A 19,499-nucleotide genomic window follows, 5' to 3' on the forward strand; every position below is an offset into this window, starting at 1 on the left:
CATAAATATGTTGTGTGTATCGATATAATAAAAAAAATAAATCGAATATTACTAAGTTAGTCTTCAACCTGGACATTACTACGATGTCATTGAACCTAATTGCAAAAAACAATTCCAAGTACAACAACAAAACACATTGTCATCGTAACCATTCGAATGTCCTCGCACGATACAATCGATGTCTCGTTGTAAAATCGATGAAATTCCTTCACAATCGGCAACATGTCACGTTTGCACCTAACATCCTAGATTACCGCCAGGCGGTGCAAGGCATGCGCTGTCGTCGTTTTAAATTAACTTTTATGTAGATGATAGTAAGGTATAGAAATCCTCGTATTTTGTTTTGAGTTAAATTATATACATTAATATTAGAGCAGGGGTAGATAGGATACTATATTACATTTTGTGGAGACAGTATATTTATACCAATATGTGCCAAAGATCGGGCGTATTTTTTAAATAATGTGCAAAGCTAGTGTTTAACTAGGTTAATCCGAGTAATAATAATAATAATATAATAATATCAGTCCTGTATTTATATACTTGCCCTCTGCTGAGCACGGGCCTCCTCTACTACTAAGAGGGATTAGGCCTTAGTCCACCACGCTGGCCTAGTGCAGATTGGTAGACTTCACACACCTTCGAAATTCCTATAGAGAACTTCTCAGATGTGCAGGTTTCCTCACGATGTTTTCCTTCACCGTTAAAGCGAACGATAAATTCACAAAAGAATACACACATGATTTTTTTAGAAAAGTCAGAGGTGTGTGCCCTTGGGATTTGAACCTGCGGACATTCGTCTTGGCAGTCCGTTCCACACCCAACTAGGCTATCGCCGCTTAATACCATATATTGTTTTTTTTTTATAACAATACTATGCCCAGGAATTCTTGCCCTCATATTAGTTATTGGAAATCAATTCATCCAGAAATATTCTGTTACGTCACCGTAGACGATCTACATTTAAACTTGTTATTGTTTTGCAAATTGATGCGTTAAAACTTCTTAAGATATGTCTAAATGTCAATAACCTTATAAAGGAATTTAGACAAAGGCTTAGAGATCTGTTTGAATTTTGATAACGCGTAATTATTTCTATCTCTTATCTGCCTTACTCGGCTTGTTTAAAATTTAAATCAAAATTTCTATCAGTCGTTTTTGTTTCAAGTCCACACTCATAAAAAATACTTCTTGGTAAATATACCTAACAAGATTTTGCTCGCGACTTCACCATCATTCGATTTGATACATAAAAAATAGCCTGTGTACTTTTAATGGGGTTCGAGCTTACTCCGTACCTTTAATCAAAATCAGTTCAGTGATTTAACCGTGAAAGCGTAACAGTTACTTTCAAATTTGTATTAATAGAAGCTGACCACTGATGAGAGACCCAAAGACAGTAATAATATAATAATATCAGCTCTGTATATTATATTGTCCTACTGTTGGGCACGGGCCTCCTCTATTGCTGAGAGGGATTAGGCCTTCATGCTGGCGTAGTGAGGATTAGTAGACTTCACTCCTCCCTCCCTCCCTCAAAATTCCTGTAAAGAATTTCTCAGATAGTTTCCTCACGATGTTTTCCTTCACCGTTAAAGCAAGCGATAATTTCATTATGAATGAATCAAATATTAATCCAAGGGATAAATAGGGGTCGTATATTCTTAGGCAATTATTGAAAGCGCACCAAGTTATAAATACAGCGGCCGGCCGTGACTTGGCACGTGGTGGCATACTGTAGCGGGTGCGCGCTGACCGACATATCCTCTAACGGTGCGTGCGGCCGCTGCGGCGACCTCATCTAGGGTTGACACCACGGGATTTTGAACTTAATGATCATGTTAATAGGTTGAAAAATGATGAATCCTCACCGATGAATGAATCGACACCGAGATTTCCGAATGGCAGAAACATAAACCATCCTCCACTGCCTAAATTCATGTTGCCTTCTTTAATGGTCAACATTATAAACCATGATGTCTCTGATATAGAGTAATCGGAGAAGGTTATACTTATGATTAGTCAACCACTCACTTAATTTAGCTCCGAAAATGAATAAAATACAAAGGATGGTAGTGGAAGAGTCATAGAACTGGCCATTTCAATTTGTCCCGTTCTGTAGCTCTATACAATAATAGGTGAGATAATCTGCGCGACAACCCTAGCATATCATCTCCACCCTGTGACGAATCGTGATGACGCCCTGCAATGGTGTTGATGATGATTATTTTACAGAAAAAAATATGTAGGAAATATCAGCGATTTAGTACCGATATGGCAACTTAAATATGGCTTTACGTAGAATCATTTGGAGTAAATTGTATAGGGATCGATTTGAATGTAGACTTTAGACTGACACTGCCAATAAAGTGCCTCCAGATCAGGAGGTATTATTAATAATACAATAATGACCAGAAGGTGGTATTGTTCATCGAAGATTAGAAGTATGTAAATTCAGTTGCACTGGATTCGACTAGAATTGAAGTTTTGGATTGAATGTTTTACGGCTCATAAGAGTCTTCTTGTGTCTAGTTCATGGGATTGCAAATGACACGTTGCCGTAGAAAGGTTACCAATAACCTCCTTGTCTTTTCTTGGACATTCGAAATTGGACCTTAAAGCTTCCTAAAAAGAATTGCAATTATTGTCCAGGTAGCCGTACAACACATATTAAATTAACGGTCCACCAATCTATAAAAATACCATTCATTATGCTGCATTATTTATACCCTTTTCAAAACTAACTTATAAATAGACAAGTGTAATAACTGGATAATTATGTACAGAGGACAGTGTCGATATCATGTGGGTAATTACTCAGTCATCGGCTATTGGACCGAAATAGATATAAACATTGTGTCAAACTAGCTTGGAAGGTATGATACAACGACGTGTTGCTCATGGCTTCGCATGCGTCTAAGACTTTTCACGCTCCGAAAGTCCCTAACACGTGTAGCATTTATAGCGCCATCTGTACTACGTCCTGCATTATTCCTGGTACTATTTCCCATAGGAGGAAATTGCTGGGATAAAAAGTAACCTATATGTTAAGCAGGATATGGTCTTTCTGTATTGTATGTTTATTTTACCAAACTCTGTTCAGCTGTTTCAGCGTTTACTTCTTAACAAACATCTAAACATTTTCACAATATACGCATTTATTATGTTAATAGGATAGTAAGATAATCAACTTTTGAATATGACTGCTTCGGTAGCGTAGTTGTATGTGGTACGAATGTCGTGCTAATCTCTATTTCAATCTTTAGGCCGGGTAATTTGATTTGGTTTTCCTGCTTAGTATTAAACTCGAGTCTAAAATTATGTATAAAACCTAATTGTCAAAATTACTTTTCTACCCCTCTCTGAAAAGAGATACAATGTATAATGTACATGTAGCGGAGCTAAATACATTTGCATATTGTCCAACGTCTTAACCACTATCCATATCGCTGACTCGAGTCAGATTCCCAGCAGTAAACCTCAGTGCTTTGTGCGAGCCGACAAACGGTCAATTAGCCGAGTGACGCATGCGTAATGACGGGCAAGTATCACGACGAACTACGTTACCTGTAACGGTCGGTAGTGTTGTACTTAGCAGAAGTTAATGAGGTTTATTTTGCTATTAGTCTTATATCTCTAGTAAATCTAGGCTTATAATGAATCCCTCCGAGCCGAATTTCGGCCACGGCGGCAATCTCAAAGGAGATCTACCAGGTATGCAGGAGATATTTTAGTGCACACTTGTGCACACACAGGGTCACTCTCTGTTCCTTCAGTCTCATAGTCAAGTGAGACGGCAATCAGTCATGTGACTAGAGAGAGATCATGCGCAGGACCAATGCCTTTAGATGCTTTCCGAGGCACGAGATATCACACCGCCAATTTCCGTACTCCGAGCTGCGCCTGATTTTTTTTAAGATGCATAAACCTAGTCACAATTATGTAGAATCTCTATATTTCTTTAAGGTTTATAATCCTATCTTATTGCTTTCTATTTGTCTTAGTGAGTTACGTCTCTGCCTATTCCTGAAAAAAGAAAAATTGATGCTGGTATAGGTATGTTTTCTACTTGCCCTTTAGCCACTCAAACATGCGGTCGGTGCAACCCAATGTGCATTAAATGATCTTCATGTTCTCTAAACAATGCTCGCAATAGCGAATGTTTTGTATTGCTTAAGGATTTGAAAAACTTGTTGTTAATTCTCATTAAATCTACAACTATATAAAAATCGATACTAGAACATTTAATGCGAAAGTAACTGTCCGTTACGCTTTCACGGTCAAATCGCTGAACCGATTTTGATGAAATGTTGTACGAAGTAAGTTTGAACCCTTTGAACCCTTTAGAGAACATAGACTACTTCTATGCTTACATTATAAAGAGGAAAAGTTTCTCACTTTGTTTGTAAGTGCTAATTTCTGGAACTACTGAATCGATTTAGAAAATTCTTCCACAAATAGAAGTCTACATGACTCATAAGTGCTATGAGACTTTTTGTCCCGGAAAAACGTACACGGGCAGAGCCGCGAGCAAAAGCAAATTTTTGATATTTACGACAAACCTAATTCCCAACAGACGCTAGTATAACATATTTAGACTTAAGAAATATTGATTTCTTATGTTTACGCGAATGTTAGACATTAAAATTAAACTACTTTTCGGATTTTATCGCGGTTTTTTATAATTTAATTTTCCCTCAGCGTTTCGAAGACATTGCAGCCTTCATGGTCACGGGGGTCCTCTCGTACTGTCTCGAAATAACAAGTAAAGATTTCCTTAGTTCCAAAGCAAGTTATTAAACTACACGCGTTTGCCCACGTGCCGTCACGACTAAGCGCATCACTAGCGGGTCAGTAAGTGCGATAATTGTGAGGTTATGCTGTTATAATTTGCGCCAGTGAGCTATGCCGCGCGCTGACCTGGCCAGTAGCCTGGTATATATTCCGTTACTATTACTTTATTGCTCAGGTTAATTGGTAGTTTTGCTGTTGTATCCGAGGTAAGTCGACTTAATGATTTAAGCAAAGAATCTAAGGCCTTACGGATGGTGAACCTTTATCGGTTAGACTCTATGCAGGGCCTACCTTAGCTATTCAGGTCTTCATTTTCTGGCTACTTTTTATATCATGACTTAACTATATTTTTGGCATACGTTTTCATTAATAATTTATTAAGCTGTGGAACAGTTTGCACTGGCAAACACTGGAACACGTATGCTAATACGTGTTCCCTTCTTTCTATATCTTGCGGTCCTTCAAGCGGAACGTGAAGAAGTGAAGAAGCAATTAAGCAGGCCGGCATTACTGTGCCAACCGTCCGGGGGGTGTTTAATATCTTGGAAATTCCTATAGAGCATTGTTTATGTCGGTTTCCTCATGTATTCATCCTAGAGAGGAGAGGAGAGAACCATTTTAAGTTGGCTAATGTACAGTTGTAGTATAATAATATGTACTTTTACCACACTAATACAGTTAATTCTATAAACATTGGTATTTTAAATAATTCCTCATAATGTATGTAAAGAGAAATCTAGATCGCCGTTGGTCTCGGTGTATGACAAATCGCTTCGAGTATTTAGCGTTACCTTATTTATTACCGGTTAAATGGCGTGCTACCGGCGGCCAGTGTTATGAGCGACAGCGATTGTTTGAATTTATCATGGATTATAAACTGTCTTTCAAATCTTGCGAGCTTTACGCGTTTCTTTGGCAACGCTATTATTTTCATCATTGTATTACTTTTAGAGAAATTGCTTATATTCGCGGCCTGCATAAGTCTTCTGAAATAAAAAATTGTTGTTTGTGGCATTCCAAAAGAATGTACCTTTTTTATGAAAGAATTTTCAATATCAGAGCAGGAGTTCCAAGATCCAAAGATAATCGCTTTTAAGCAAACAAAACTTTATAAGTAAAGATATTTGGTATCTATAGCAGCGGGAAAAAAGCGTTTTAGCTTTAAGTTTGGCAGTAGGACTACCTATTCATTTATAGAAAAAAAAATACTAGCTTCCAATTTTAGAAAAATCGCCTGTCATTGATTTTTAAACCATTTAACCAACACGCTACCGCCTCCGCTAATCGTGCGCACGGACACCGCGTCTCAAACGAAGGAACGCGTGACGGGCGTGCGCTATGACTTCTGCGGGACCGGCAGAGTTAAATGTTACATATAAACAAGCCGGTTCCATACCGCTACTGACGGCGTGTGCCGTGCAAATTGCGTATTAATTAAAGATTGTTGGTCTGCCTGCGAGTGGATTTTGTATTAATATAATAAACACAACTGGCCTTTTCTTTTTCCTTTTCAATGTCCATATGGTTGTCAATACAACGTTTATGTACAATTAATAATTAAATAAATGAAATAAATAAATAATAAATCTTTATTTCACCGAAAATATTAATTGATCAAATACAACTAAAGCAATATAGATTACAGACTATGAAAATGAACACCGAAAATTATGCTCATGCCTTATTCCGTACGGATTTAATTGTAGTTAGTTTTTAAATAGTACGTAGTTACGCAGATTTTAACCGGCATATAGTTTAAAAAATATATACAATTGTAAAACGTAGGTAGATATTGTAAAGAATTTTTGTACGACCTGCACCTTAATCCGCTTTGCAACGATGAAAGCTGCAGAGTAAAACATCGGGAGGAAATTATAATATAGAAAAACCGCGATAAAACTAGGAAAAAAATATTTCGATACAGAAATAAAATAGGTTTAAGACATAACTAGTGCACTCACTTCGCATCATATTCATCTTATCACGGGAGCCTTATTGTTACCTATATTAGTTTCAAATTCTATTGACAGACAACTCAGATGTATCTGAATCTGAAAACAAGATTGTCCGACATGTAAATTGAACTCGAGACTTCGGCTTACAACCTTACATGGCCTAATTAATCAAATTCGATAGCTGTTTAACCGCATAGGACATGCTAGATCCGAATCTCTTCCTACTTTCACGCAGTTCCTAATGGTCGCAATAAACTAATAATGCAATCTATTTTCAATGGCCGGAAACGGCTGAAAGCGAGGAAATGTCAACTTCCCTGACATCACAATTGTACTTGTCATATTTATTAACAGGAGATAGCATTAATTACAGGATTTAAATGGATTGCCTGGAGTCGTTTTACTGGTGGTAGGTCTATGTGAGAGTCCGCCTGGGTAGGTACCACCGCAATGTCTATTTCGCAGCAACAGTGTGGTCACCGTTGTGTTCCGGTTTGAAGCAGATTTTAGCCAGTGTAACTACTGGACATAAGACTTACATCTCATGTTTCAAGATGGCGAGCGTAGTGGAATACCAAACAATACGTGATTAGACATGTGCATTAAGGCCTATAAGGGCTAGCGAATATTTTCCCTCCTTTTCCCCTCCGCTCATCCTAAAGGAGTTCCCATACTTCCCTCAATTTCCTTCCCACTCTTCTCCAAGTCTCTGCAGTCGCAAAGCCGAAGGATTCTAGTATCTCATTTGCTGGTGTCCCCCGGTGTAGTCTGCAGGGACGCCTACTCTAAAAAAAGTTCCATACTAACCCAAACAAAGAAATAATAAAACGTTAGGACTAGGTTTAAGTTGATTACAAGCGTCAGACACCTCATCTGACATTTATGCTGAACTGTAACCTCTGGAATATCACGAGATACACGCTGCTGTTTAGTGTTTTTCGTATATTTTTTATTTACATTAATATCTACTTTCTTAGTGTTTTCTTTTTTGTTTTAGAATGTTACAATGTATGGCGAATAAATATTTACCTTTCATAGTATCCAGATATAGCGATTTGCGTAAACCCGGTTCGTTGTACTATGATAAATGTGTGCAATCTGGGCCAATACCGCTCCCGATTAATGAAGATTTATTGATTTATCTCAGTGCTTCATTGCTCTAATTGTAGCCGCTCCAGTTTCGTTAATTTGTTTTTTAGTATATACGTTTAATAACTCAATAGAAATTCGTGGAATTAATCTAGTCTGTTTTTTGTAGTCAGTATTTTAATTTGGGCGAAGTGGTTTGATTAATTTGCTGTTTGGATATTAAATGTCATTATTTATCGCTTTGTGGCGAGTTCGAAAGCCAGGTCGGACATACTGAAGGTTTTTCTACTCAATATCAGCCCGGAGTCTGGAGTTGTGCCCGATATAGCGATAGGTTCACCCCTATCGATAAAGGCCTTATGATGTGTTAAAATATCACTATTGAACACTTTAGAACACATGGGGAAAGATGCATATATTTAAGAAGTTCGAAAATATGTGAAGTCTGGGAACCCGCTCTATCCCAGAGTTTTGGTCTAATGTATAATCCTTCGGTAGTAGAGGAAACATGTGTTCCAAATCTGCCAGATTCAAACAAGCCTAGTATTATTTTATTCAATCAAAATCCTCAAATGCTAGTCGTCCCGGGAATCGAACCTACAAACGCCCAGTCCAAGCTAGACAAATAACACGATTAATAGTAAGACCACGTAATAAATTGCAGTATGCATGTGCATATTGAGTCAGTCGTATGTGGGCTGACAGGCGGCCAGCTTTCTTCCATACCCTTATACGTTGTTTTATGGACACTTTTTCTATGTTCTTGTTTACGATATTTAGATAGAATTGTAGAGAAATTTCGAATTCTAGACTGTATTTGTGCCACTCTTTTATGATCTAGGTTTGTTTATTTCATTAAAAAGCAATAGATTTGCGCCAGACTGTCTTATTACGCAGTAATTGAAGACCAGCTAAGTCTAGGCTCCAGTTTAATACCTTGAAAATTTAAAGAGTAAAAAAATTTAGAAGAAAATAGTCATATTTAATATAGCATTCAAACATTCAGTTCTTTGTTTGAAAATTTTATACTGGATAAACAAACAGAAAAACCCAAATATGACATCACCAATCGAATAAACACGGGAAAGCATCAACAAAGTCTAGAAAATAAACATGGCGCCGAATTCCTGATCGCACAGGCTATTTCGGAGCGTGGCGTAAACTCATTAAAGTGTCGAATTTATGGCCGCTAACTGACTTCCACATCAAGGGCAGTGTGCAGGGTTGAACGCGTCGAAAATATCTGATGTTTATCGTTTTTTTTTGCCTTTAATGACGAGACGAGCTATTCGCCTGATGGTAAGCGATACGATCGCCCATAAACAGAAGAAATACCATCTAACACCTTGAATTACAAAGTATTAATTGGCATTCCACTGCGCTAGCCACACTGAGTTGTGAGATGTTAAGTGTTATTATGTCCAGTAGTTACACTGGCTACAATTCCCTTCCAGTGGACTACACACTGCTGCTTGAGGGTAGAAACAGACTGTGCGGTGATACCTACCCAGGCGGACTTGCACATACGAGAGGCCTACCACGAGGAACATTTCGAAACTTACAACTTTTACAAATGTATATACTGTTTTATACTTCATTCTTTCCTTGATATTTACATCTAGGAAGAAAAGGAAATTAAACAGCTATCACTTAACTTAGCTTTTGCTCGTAAATTTGGTAGTTAAGCCGTGAAAGCATAACAGACAAAGTTACTTTCGCATCTATATTTGTTGGGATCGAATGCTCCTTGATCCATACTCTTTCACCCACCTTTGCCCACCTCGCATACGCATGCCAGGTTATTGGCACGCCGGCGCCTGTCTGGCAAAATATTTGCTTATCTCGAGGGGTTCGATTGCCTTTCGTTTATAGTTGCGATATTTGTATCCGAAGACATGGGTTCAATCATACTAAAAATGATTGTTATAGTAGTTAAAGGAAAATTGCATCTTCAAACAAAACTGTACTTGGTATAAGAGAGTAGTTTAGAGTTTTAAAGGATCTGTAAATTTTAAATGACCAGATAAAGAATGGTTTGTTTTCTAGTTTCGAGGACACTGGTCAGTGCAATTGGCAGTGGATCGCAGTACGCTCGCATGGTAAGGCTGTTTATGGCTAATCATAATGTTTTCCACAATAGCAAAGGCTTTCTTATCTTCTCATCATCTTCAACCATTAGAAGTCCACTGCCAAACATAGATCTCCCCTGAAGATATCCAGCCGGCCTGTATGCATTTGCATATAAAATGTAGTAAAGTTGGTTCATAATTTTATACGCCCACAAGGGACCACCGTACACAAGTTTTAAAACTCGCCATATTGACCCACGTAGGTGTGTAGCGTTCCGGTATCAGCCTGTGTATATCCCAATCCAACAGGCCGGCACAATTGTATCAACTATCTGGACTCTACTCCTCTTACCAGGTGTAGGTCTTTGCTGAGACCTTATTAAAAATTCGGTACTGCCATCACACACAACTTACTTAAAAACCATTGGCATTTAGCACCCAATTGAAAAGTAGGTCTTATAAAAGGGGTCATGTACTCCGGAAGCCGTATATTCACGCTAGCAGCCGTGGGTGTAGCCGAAAACGGTAACATTAACACTCCCATGTGCATTAGAGGTGACGCTCTAAACGTCTTAATGGGAACTGTATGAGTATCGTGTATGGTTTCATTCATATGGTTCAACTTGTTTGTGATATGAAGTTCGTAGATAGCGCCTGATTTACGATGTCCGACTGAATTGCTACTCGAGGTATAAGACGACTAAATACAAAGGTAACACTGTCTAGCATAATTCTTGTTATGGATTACTTATTATTCTACTCCTGCAAATGTTCTCTGTATTGTGAGGGTTTAAGACTTAGACCACCACGCTGGCCTCGTAAGAATCGGGTCTTTCAATACTTTTGAAATTCTTACGCAGAATCCATAGGTTTCCTTACAATGTTTCCCTTCACCGTTAAGTCAAGCGATAATTAACATAAAATACACACGTAACTTCATAAAGTCAGAGGTATGCCTTTTGAACCTGTCTCTTCTGACTCAACAATCCGTTCCATCCCTGACGAAGCTATAGGTTTTTTTTAGCCTAGTTGGGTGTGGAACGGACTGCCAAGACGAATGTCCGCAGGTTCAAATTCCAAGGGCACACACCTCTGACTTTTATAAAATCATGTGTGTATTCTTTGTGAATTTATCGTTCGCTTTAACGGTGAAGGAAAACATCGTGAGGAAACCTGCACATCTGAGAAGTTCTGTATAGGAATTTCGAAGGTGTGTGATGTCTACCAATCCGCACTAGGCCAGCGTGGTGGACTAAGGCCTAATCCCTCTCAGTAGTAGAAGAGGCCCGTGCTCAGCAATGGGCAAGTATATAATACAGGGCTGATATTATTATTTCCTTAGAGGCATGTTACTAATCCATAGCCTCTGATTGAGACAAACACTTCGCATTAACTAGAGCTTCTGACAGGGTGAGCATTTGAACCCCATACCTCAACGTCGCGGTCTGAGCCAGCCAACCATCCTTATTATGGCACCACAACAGTATTTCTACGACTATGCGTTATTTAGCCAATCATCAACTTTGTACGTAAAGTACATTAGGTCGATATTGCTTTGGCTAAATATTTTGACGAATACGCAGTGTAGGCTATAATATATTGAGTACTTGTCCAAGATGAAGTTGTTAGACCTTTGTTCTTTGACTATGAAAAATGTTTCCTGTGGGTCAAGTCAAGGGTTCATGAGTGGTTCGCTCATTCGTGGTAATTATAGCTAACTAGTTACAGGGTCTTTATTTTGTTAAAATATTTACGTGTTTCGGCAAAGCAATATCGACTTTATAGTTTGTGTATAAAGTAGATGTTGGATTGTAATAAGTTATAACAGTCACTGTAAAGTAAAATGAAATTTTATATAAAAATGTCATTTATAGAGGACCTGTCTATAGTCTTGGACTCCTATTTAGGTTTTCATCGCGGATATACAAGATCATATTGACATTGTGTAATACAGTGTACCAAATTAAACCATAATGTACTTACATATCATCTTCAAAATAATCCTCAATAAGTCACTCGAACCGTAGATGTAACATAAAAAAGTAATTACGAACAAAATAAATATCAATAAAAATAATTTTAATTGTACACGCCCTCATGCTACTGCTACTGAATTTGACAAGCGACAACATCGCACTTACAGTCAGAAATACACTCACTCACTAAAACACAAAATTATCAATAAATCAGAAAAAAAACGTTTTTTTTTTTGTCAAAAAGGCATTGTTCATGAATGGTTTCATCAAGGGTTTAATTTATTAATGCGTGTCAAAATATAATGTCAAAATACATTTTACGCGGACGGGGGTGCAACAATGTAAAATATTTGCCAAGAAATACACATGTTTAGAATATTAGATAGATCTCAAGATAAGCTGTTATTTACTTTATACCTACGTTATTACAGCTCATATTTCTGTCACCGTGATAATCTATTGTACTGCGCATATCGCTCTAGTTTCCACTAAGCGTTTACTTTTTCAATACATTTACTTAAGCGGATTGTACTTTACGTAAGAACGTTCATATTGTCCGACCTTGGACAATACGGCTTCGAGATTAAGGTGCATTCACACCTCACGTAAAACCTGATTATGTATTTTATTACCACTAGGGCGAGGGATTAAAATAATCTATTCAATAGTTATTCGATTTAATAAATGGGACTTAAGTTTTGGTAATAAGGTCGTTTGGTTTTACGTTTTTTTTTTTATACTGGGCATTTATGTTTACAGATTGCATCCAAGATTTCGTATAATATTGCATTCTATTTCTGAAGCCTAACTGCAGTTTACAAAAACTTCCTTGTTTGACGAATTAGCCAGTGTAATTCCTCGTCATTATAAAATTTTACATATTAATAAATAGAAGTAATTACGAAAGTTATTTAGCTGCTTGATTTGTAGGAAACAAATCAGTTTCCCAGTGTACAATCCACTTAACTATAATCTGGGCGTTTGTAATGATATGCATTCTGCTAATCCTCGTAAACGTCATATTGGATAGAAAGTTCTAGATAGAAAGTTGACAGATAGTTTACGATATCGGTTGCGACATCCGATACGATTATCTTTTATCTTATATGAAAATATTAAACAATCATGTCAATAATTGAGTTTAAAGAAGTAATTATATTTTTTAGTTTGGGTTCTGTTTTATATTTAAGTGTATACGACACATGTGACTTCTCTTTATACGCTAAACTCTAAAGGACTGCCTCGGTGGCGTAGTTGTATTGCATGTCCGGTACAATAGCGCTCTGAGGTCCTGGGTTCGAATCCCGGTCGGGTAAAGTGATATATAGGTTTTTCTGCTTAGTATCAGCCCGGAGTCTGAATTTGCGCCCGATATGGCGATAGGCTCGCCCCTATCACATCATGGGACGGAACATACTTGGCGAAAAGTGGGTGCCCTAGTTGTGCCTCTGCATACCTTCGGGGATAAATGCGTGATGTTATGTATGTTATGTAAACTCTAAAGGATAAGCAGTTTTTTTCCATTTTAGTTGTGAATATGGCTCACATCTCCGCGTGAGTAAAAAAACCGGGCAGTAATATCGCTATTTACTTTTCAAAACAAAAAACTTATTATATTATTCAACATGTGTGTCAAATTTCATTTAAACCCGTTTATAGATTTCTGCGTTTACTTTTTACAATCATTTTTATATCCAACCATCATAATCTTATTTAAGTAAATATTACCATCTGTTTGTTTTATTATTGATTTGATTAACGAGACGAGCTCGCCGTTCGCCTGTCGGTTAATAATACGACCGCCCATAAACAGTAGAAACACCATCCAACACCTTGAATTCCAAAGTATTGTTTGGTATTCCACTGCGCTCGCCATCCTGAGACAAGAGGATCTTAAGTCTTATTATGTCCAGTAGTTATACTGTCTAAAATGTTCTTCAAACTGGAGCACAACAGTGACTACACACTGCTGCTTAGCGGCAGAAATAGACATTGCGGTGGTACCTACCCAGGCGGACTCTCACATATGAGCGACCTACCACCAGTAAAATCTAACTACGGAACCCTTTCACGTTAATACGCTGCGAGCTTGCCACCGGTTTACCGTTCACCATCAGATTTTTATTATAATCTGGAGCCGATTGCAGTTTGCGTAAATAACTGTCTTACACGCTCGTAAATGCGAAATAAAATCGAGTAATTTATACCACTTTTGAATTACTGGTGTACGGTATTTGTGGTCTTGGTAAGAGGATGTATATTTGACCGCAAACATGGATAAACCCAGCATGGATCTGATAGTAGACTTCCATGATCTTTAGCCTTTTGAAGTCCGCTGTTTAAAACAGAATATCTCTCCTAGAGCTTCGATTATCCGAACGGCCGCTGAACTGAACAAAATTAAGGAATTCTGCTCATAATATTCATAAAACATGTTTTGTTCCTCAAGCTATTTGCACTTCATTTCCTACTTACCACTCGGATAAACGAGATTCATATTATGTTTGTTTTACATAAAGAATACAGTTTGATTACCGGAATAAACCGCTTACCCGAAACACCCACGTTCTACAATTAATTCGAATAATCGATCTTCTATATTATATATCAGACTGGCACACAATACGTCATATGGCTCGTTCCATGGTCAGTCGGCATACATCTGAAAGGTAGGGCAAGAATGGATGGTCGCAAAGTCTTTTGGTTATTTCATTTTGACTGCATTAGTTCTCACACTTATTAGGTCTAGTCAGGACCCTTTGCTGGAGGAATACTAATTGGTCACTGCACCTGATGGTAAGTAAGGAAAGCCCAAAAGCATGTGGACCGGCAAGAGATATCAACATCGGACGATCGGCATAGTTTAGACGGCCTGCTTAAATGCTTCTTTACGCTCCGATTGAATGACCCTTAGTAGGGAGGAGGGAGCACGTACGCTAGCAAACTGACCTACAGGTTACATAGTGCGGCAGAAATATAAATTATTGAGAGAGTTGCCAGAGTACAAAAATAAATAAAATCAATCATTTTGACACTCGTAATTTTGTTTATATCTTAACAATATTCCAACAAAACCCTGGTAGGAAAAACCGCGACAGAACGCCGTTATATAAAACTGTACGGTTGTCCAGTCTTTCCAAACCCATTACATTAATTTCATGCCTTTAGTGTTTATAATTTTGATTTTAAAATGTTCTTGCGTATGGGTTACGTGTCGCATAAAATTGGTAATTAAAGGGTTCCGAAATTGCCAAATAAATTAATGCCACGAAAAATATGGGTTTTGTACGCATTTAAAGTTTTATAATGAATAATTAAAACGTATATTACTTTGAGTAACTGAAATAAGCTTACAATTATCTTTTTCCTTAAACATGTTGAAGATAACCATTTAGTATTGTGACTAATCAAGTTGGCAGCGGCACAGTATTCTATTACAATCTTTTCTCTCTATTTTTGACGTCCATGGCAATATGTCCCCACTGCATCTGATAGTAAGTGGAGTGGAGCACTAATAGAATGTTAACTGACGAGAGATGGTTACCCTACGACAGTCGACATAAACATGCTCGCCTGTTGGAATCAGATATACACAGGTTACTCCCGGAACGCGATACTTACGTGGGCCACTATGGCGGGTTTTAACATTTTACGGAGAAAGTGACCACAGCACCCGATGGTAAGTGGAGGGAAGTCCGATAGAATGTCGATTAACGAGAGACGATTACCCCTTGTAGTCGATACAATTATGCCGGCCTGTTGGAACTAGATATAAACAAGCTGATCCCGGAACGCGACACACTTACGTGGGTCACTATGGCGGGTTTTAACACCTTGTGTACGGCAGTCGCTATCCAGGCGGATATAAAATATATCCTACCACCAGCCATACATTTTATTTACAGTCTTTTAAGTAGAATACATAAGGTTATTCCCAAAAGATGTTTAGTAGATTGACAAACCGAATCAACTAATAATTTGGTTTAACGTTAGATACGTCTTTCTCCATTAAATTAAGTCATTGGAATTTACAAATTAATCCTAAACCACTGAGGAATGGGTTTAAGGTCATTACGTGGTCTTACCGCATGATAATGGCCACATTATTAGAATTTATATTACTCAAACCGGTAATTTCATAACAACACACAACATCACGCATTTTATCCCCGAAGGGGCATGCAGAGGCGCAACCATGGCACCCACTTTTCGCCAAGTGTGTTCCGTATGATGTGATAGGGAGTTTTTCGCCATACCGGGCACAAATTCAGACTTTGGCTGATGAGCAGAACCCACATATCACTTTGCCCGACCTGGGATTCGAACCCAGGACCTCAGAGCGCTGCCGTACCGCGTATGCAGTACAACTACGCCACCGAGGCAGTCGGTAATTTCATAACGCGGTTAATTGCATAATTGTCTTTAACATAAATTCTAAAGTCTGTCTGCTTCGGTGGCGGAGTTGTACTATACGGTACGACACTGCTCAGGTTCTGAGTTCGAATCTCGGGTTGGGTAAAGTGATATTGAGTTTTTCTGTTCTCTATTAGCTGGGATATGGCGATAAGTTCACCCTCTATCACATTTAACAAAAAAAAAACAATTACCAGTTGTAAACATTTTGCCAGGCCGTCGCGGTCATGAGTCATAGGTCGTTCACATTGACATTAATGTGAAGTAGCGTCATTAACTGTGTAAGTTAAACGAGTTAACATTAAAACATTATGACACTTATCTTTTGCATCTAGTTTATATGTAACAAACTGGTACAGTCAGGCGCAAATTTGTACTTCCTATGTCAATAAATTTACTTCGCTAATTATCACTTGCTAATGTATGTAAGAAAGCATAAACACCTATCTAAAATTTCACGAACGATTGCATTTTAATCCCCATGTCTATATGAATTAAGGTCAGCGCACATAGGATTAAGCGCATAATAAACAACATTGCATGACAAAATTCTTCTGAAAGTAATTACGTCGCGGATCACTTACCGAACGCTCCGAAAATGAGGCATTATGTAGTTCGTTGATATTAAAATTTCAATTAATTATTTATTTATTTATTTAAATATAAGACACACCAACGATTTATCACGAAAATACAAATGAAGGATCCACAATATAAGGTACTTATTCTAGGTGACAAATCTTTACAGGTGTATACAACACTATTGGCTAAATATTTTTTGTATAACAGAAAATTGAAATCAAATATAAATTATCATTTATAAAATAAATGCAAACTTAAAATCTTTTGAAAATACAAAATTATAACTTAGTCTAATTAAATTAATATATTAAATTTAACACAGGTACAACATAAAACTAGAATTACAATTGAAATAAATAATGATATCTATAGAATGTAAAATTAAAAAAAATAAGCTTTGGAATCTTAAATAATCATAGAAGAATTATAAAAGAATAAATTAATAGATATTATCACTATTACTGTTCAAGATTTCATAGCACCTCCTGCGAAATTGGCAAACACTATTTATAGTAAAGATATCGATTTCCCAAGGGGTTCATCTCGTTATAGGACTTTGCTAGTCTATTGTAGGGGCATATTTGCCTAAATTGGTTCTACTGCGAGGTAAGGGAAAAGTTTGGGATAAAGGGAATCTTGGTAGGTACGAGGAAAGGAAAATTTTAATCGCGACAACAATTCGGACGATATCATGTCTCCATGTATCAGTTTGTATAAAGTTAAAATTACGTACAATTAGCCTGGAAAAATGTTACATTATATACGTTTAGTAATTTTGGGCCGTAATTGAATTGCTCACCAAGCCACATTTACACCTGCACGAATTCACTGAAGTGGCCTACAGGTGTATTGAATCCAATTGTTAAATGCCAACTTTGTACAACTCTGCTTTAGTAGTTGTTTTTTTTATTTATTGCTCTGAATAACGAGATGAGCTTGCCGTTCGCCTGATGGTAAGCGGTTTGACCGCCCGTAAACATTATAAACACAATCCAACACCTTGAATTACAAAGCATAGTTTGGTATAAATTAATATTTTAATAATTAAACAACGAAACACATATTTATTTGACAATGCTCAGAGACGTTACACATTCATCCCTGTCCCTCTTCTATAAGCAAGTCTAAACAAAGTGCCATAGCCACGTGCTATTTTCTGAAGCTGCTATGCTCTCGATGTGCGTCGACATTAACCAACAGAAATGCAATCACGTGCGCCACATTCCCGTGCATTGTTCACTCTCGCGAACAATTGTAATTGTTTACACAGCGCTGTTTGTCTAACGATGACTATCGCTATACAAATAATGAATCGTGTTCCGACAGATGATAATGTTGTCAATATCACCTCATTAGTGTAGTGGCGTACTGAGGCTAGAATGTTGGGTTCGATACCCTAGTCTAGCTAGAAAATTTGATTGGAAAAACACTTTTTGTACTCGATAGGCTAATATTGATTTATAGTAAAGATCATATTTAAAATTAAATTTAAATATTTATTGGGGAGTAGTGTGGTTAGTTGAATATTGACATATCGCTGGCTCACTACCACAAGGTTCTATGCTAAATTTTAAATCTAAGTTTTCCAACATAAATAAAAATAACATAGTACCTTGTTATATTAAGCCAGCGATACTATAACACAAGCAGTGGTACATAATCTTCTAATTAATCTAACGCATTATAAATGACATTAACTAAGATCATAAAATCCTTTTCGTGCCGCAGTTTTCAGTACCAAATTTTACTTTCTATATGTCGTTATCTTTGTTGCAGGTACATTGAACCCGCGAATCAGGCTAGCACAACACAGCCTGTTTGAACGTCAGCGATAATTAACAAAGATTCTTTGAGCAAATATTTTTATAATGAAAACTCGCTCTAGAATACTTTTGTAGGTGAGAATTTTTGGGGAACTTGCTTGGTGACTGACCGCTTATAAACCATCTAGATTTTAGAATTAAAACAATGCGTGGCATTGATTCGTCATCTAAGATATAAGACAGAAAGATGTTAAAGTATTGTCTGATGATTTCTTATGTTTATGCGAATGTTCGACATTAAAATTGACTTCAGTCTTCACTCTCCCCACGACCACAAAGCCTGCTAAGTCCTCGAAACGTCGGGAGAAAATTAAAACAAAACCGCGATAAAATTTGAATAATAGCTTTTGGTATTGTCTGTATTTGCCATCAAGCAGTATCTTAATATGATGATGGAAACTTTTTTGGAACTGTTCGTTTATGGGCAGTTGTATCTTCCATTCGACGAGCGCATTCCTTCTTTAGTTTTGCAGGTTAAAAAATCATTATCCTACGTTAGAAGAATCGAAAGTATCTAATACTAGCTTTTGCCCGCGGCTCCGCCCGTTACAAAGTTTTCGGGCTAAAGTTTTCCGTTATAAAAGTCACGCTATATATTTTCCCGGGCCTATGTTCTTCCCAGGGTCTCAAACTGTCTCCATACCAAATTTTATCCTAATACGTTGGGTAGTTTTGAGTTTAACACGTTCGGGCGGACCGATGCAGCGGGGACTTTGTTTTATGATATATTTTTGTAGAACTTTTAAGAGGAACAATCCCGTCATACATTATTGTTGCATAACTTTAACCGTTTACGCA

At 37.5% G+C, this 19,499-nt stretch overlaps 1 protein-coding gene across 4 annotated transcripts in view; it reads left to right on the plus strand.

The window, feature by feature from the left end:
• Positions 1-19,499, plus strand: part of LOC115440910 (LIM domain only protein 7) — a 168,657-nt gene that overhangs the window by 39,187 nt on the left and 109,971 nt on the right. The window contains exon 3 of one of the 4 annotated variants that reach the window (XM_030165412.2): positions 18,655-18,802. The exons of the other annotated variants lie outside the window; for them this stretch is intronic. The gene's annotated coding sequence lies outside the window, so the exon portion shown is untranslated. The remainder of the gene's footprint in view (positions 1-18,654; positions 18,803-19,499) is intronic. 4 annotated transcript variants of the gene reach the window in all.

This window comes from Manduca sexta, chromosome 6 (genome assembly GCF_014839805.1).
Source record: "Manduca sexta isolate Smith_Timp_Sample1 chromosome 6, JHU_Msex_v1.0, whole genome shotgun sequence".
NCBI classification, from domain to species: domain Eukaryota; kingdom Metazoa; phylum Arthropoda; class Insecta; order Lepidoptera; family Sphingidae; genus Manduca; species Manduca sexta.